At 48.7% G+C, this 3,581-nt stretch overlaps 1 pseudogene; it reads right to left on the bottom strand.

Annotated features, from left to right (window-relative positions):
* On the bottom strand, positions 1 to 2,835 carry LOC144180738 (uncharacterized; annotated as a pseudogene).
* Positions 2,836 to 3,581: the final 746 nt, after the last annotated feature.

Raw genomic sequence — 3,581 nt, 5'->3', positions numbered from 1 at the left:
TATACCCCATGTTTCACATATTGAGTACTTTCTACCGTAACAAAAACAAGCCAGGTGCAAATACAGCAAAAAACAAAACAAAGCCAGGCAAATGTCTGTTACAGTATGGTGGTGCCATGTAAGAGGATTGACGGTAAACAAGGCTTTGTAGTCCTCTGACAACCTAGTGCCACATTCGGATATGCTTGAAGACCTGTTTTTGTGACATCATCGCAGACGACCTCAAGAAACCCATGATTTGGTGGGAAAATCAAAATTTTAACATACATTGATTAATTCTTAGTGACTAAAGCATCGTTTGCTGCCAGAAAAGTGCTGGGGGAACTATAAACACCAAATCTTTCGAATAAAACAAACTTGTACTTGGTCACAGACATCATGCACAGCAGTCACAAGAAATTACTCACAAAAGTCTTGAAAAGTCAAACATACAAAAACTTTTTTAACACCCGCACTGTAAAACTGGACCGGTATTGGTGTAACATTCGTCTCACATCACACCAACAGTACAAGTTTATAGCAAGGCAAACATAATGCTGGTGGGCACGTTGTAGTGACACAGGTATTTTCCAAAAGAAGTAGACGTTATGTGTAGCAGTGTCTTTTGCGTTGCTCACTGGTCTTGTGAATGCAGGATGGGCAAACAAGCATACGCGCCATTGCTTGGGTACAAGAAACACTTGGCCTTGACGTCCTCAAGCCGGAAAACGTAATGACGGGAAGAGAGGTTGTCCACCATCATTACATCGAGCAAGGTGGACCTGCAGGGGTGCGTGTAGAGATCCCCCACAGTGCGGAAAAGTCTCGCAACAATGCTTACTTCTCCGTCGCAGCTCAAGATGTTGCTTATGACGCCTACTTGGTTGTTTTTCAAAAGAATGCAGTTGTTCCCTTCACTTACTTTCAAGATTCGCCCAAGGCAAACAACCTCATTGAACTGCCTTGCGTTTACAAAAGCTGATGGAATGGGGCCATTTGTATGTTCCCGACTGACGACTCCATCAGCGTCTTCTGGTTCCCATTTCGAGCTGGCCACTTTTTCCTTCAGCCGTTTATAGATCTGAGCCAAAGGCTTGTACCTGAGCGGACTTTCCTTTTGAGGCATCCCAGATAGTTTTCAAACGGAAAGCATGAAAAAGAATCCAGTGGTCCGAAGGTTCGCACCTCCTGTGCCAAGTGAATTAGTCCGTGTACGCTATACACATAGACAGTATTCCCATACAGAGTATTTGCCCCTGCATGCGCAACAAAGTACGTCAAGAGTTCTTCGGCGTAATTCACCAACTCTGGTGAGCAATCTTTTCAGCACAGGATACGGATAGCAACATGTAGCGTCATGAAGTGCTGGTAGGGTGCTTCCTTCAAAATTCCTTTCAGCACTACAGGGCAGACGTAAAGGAGGAACTGCCTTGCTTCTGTCGCTTTCCATCTTTCACGGTCGCTCAAACCTCGAAGCTTCCTGCTAAAGTCACAGGGGGTACATTGGCGCACCAGAGCAATTCTGGCATTTATGGCTTTCAAATGTTCGGCTGAGCACCGCACTGAGAACAGACCGTGAGCCCAGTATTTTGTGAACTTTCTCACAACACCAAGCAGGACGAGATGCACATAATCAATGGGAAACTGTGTCACCATCCCGATTCCAAGCCGACAAAAGGGAGATGTTCCTGTGTGATGCTCTTCCTGACACTGAGCTGCAAATGAAGCATCAGTTCTAAGGGCAGCTTTTGTGTCCGGGAAAGTCATCCGTCCTGAATGAAAACCTAGCTGAGTACACTTGTCGCACCCGTAGTACGCCTGGTGGCCTTTCGAGCTCTTTGAGAAAGTTCTTGCGGGGTAGTCACACACCACGGCTCGTACGGCGACATGCCACTTCTTCCCAAGGCATTCAATGCCTTCCTTCTGGGTATTACACAGTTCCTGAATGAACTCCTCAACACATTCATCAATGATAGTGGGCTTCTTCGCAAAGCTGAAAATGCCGACTGGGAATGGGCCACGGTCGTTTGTTTCCGACACCATTACCAGTATTGGCCACACCTGATAGGCCGTGTTGTTAAAAAGAGGCAAGCCGTCGAGATTTATCGTCAGGTGGAGAGTTTCTGTATCAGGTATGCGCAGCCCTGACGATAGGCACTTCTCCAGTCCAGGCTTCAGTCCAAAATGCACATACTCGGCATGAGACAGCTGCCGAATTGGGCATCCTCTCGGCGTCGCGAGGAGCGTTCTGGCGTCTTTGGGGAGATCCGGCACTTGCTTCTGAAGGATTGGAAGCAAATCGTTGAGGGCTGCGTGTGCAATGTTGTGCTTTCCTGCCCAATCGCAAATCTGGCCAGCGAAGCTGCAGCTATCGCTGTCATCAGAAACATCACTGTCGCTTTGATCAGAGCTTTCGTCCTCAGATGGTAACTCCTCATCAGTGTCGGGTAGATCCTCAGTGCATGGAAACTCACTGTAATGGTCGCACAAAACGGGTTCCGGCAATTGACTGTCGGCAGCAGACGGCCCAGGTTGGTGGTCGCACAAAACGGGTTCCGGCGATAGACAGTCGGCAGCAGACGGCCCAGGTTGCGGTGAACCTTGGTCATTGTTGCTTGCATGCGTGACGACTGATCTGTACACTAAAGGGGACGCTTGAATTCTATTCAGTTGAGTCTTGGCGTATGCTTTTGCGCGACGCAACTCCCGGCGTCTTTGGTTCCTAATGTCAGCAGCTCGCAGCATTATGGTGGTCAACACAGTCACTGGCTTCGAGAGATGAAGCGCAGCTGGAGTGCAGAGTTTGGCCTAATTAAAGAACATTCCGACAAACCGGTTTGTTTGTATGCTGCTCCTATGTTATCCACCATGAAGAAAAGAATACTCAGGATTACTGTGACAGCGTACCAGAGTGCTTCTCATGGAGGATCCATGGCGCTTCTCTCCATGGTGCTTCTCATTGTCATTACGTACGGATGTGGATGCGCCTTGGTTTGGATTGGATAGGGCCAATACGGCTGCCTGCCAGCGCCGCTTCCCGTGCTACATCGTCTGCTTCTCTTCGATTTGGCCTGCACCACACCGTGGCCTGCACTTTCTGCATTTTCCGCATGACCACTACGGCGGGGCTATTTTCCTTTCCACTTTCTGGGGTATTTATGTTAAGGTATTTTTGTTTCCAGCGCTTGGGGGTGGTAGCCACCGGCACTCGGACTACTCGGGGTGAAGGGGACCTTCTTTTTAATCCCCGGGCCGTGACTCGAGTGTCTACGACGTGTCGAGAGTGGTCGACCAGCGTTGAACCCGAGGTGGAGGGGAAGAAAGTGGAAGGAATTGGAAGAAAGTGGAGGGAAAATCCCCGCCGGTAGCGTAGTGGTCATCGCACCAAACACGTATTCTGGAGGTCGTGGGTTCGGATCCCACCCGCGGGCATTTTTTTCACCACTTTCCTTCTGTCTTTCCGAATTCTTTATCTGTTTCAATGACCTACCACATTCTCCCCTTTGCTTTCCGAAAGTTTCTTGACTGCCATCCCTTATTTCTGGGATTGATAATCGAAGAGGCCCATCTGTACGTGGAGGTCCCATTATCGAGGCATTTAT

The sequence above is a fragment of the Haemaphysalis longicornis genome, unplaced genomic scaffold (assembly GCF_048455015.1).
Source record: "Haemaphysalis longicornis isolate Haplotype H1 unplaced genomic scaffold, Haemaphysalis longicornis Haplotype H1 scaffold_4, whole genome shotgun sequence".
NCBI lineage: Eukaryota > Metazoa > Arthropoda > Arachnida > Ixodida > Ixodidae > Haemaphysalis > Haemaphysalis longicornis.
This window is presented reverse-complemented; position numbering and strand designations above follow the sequence as displayed.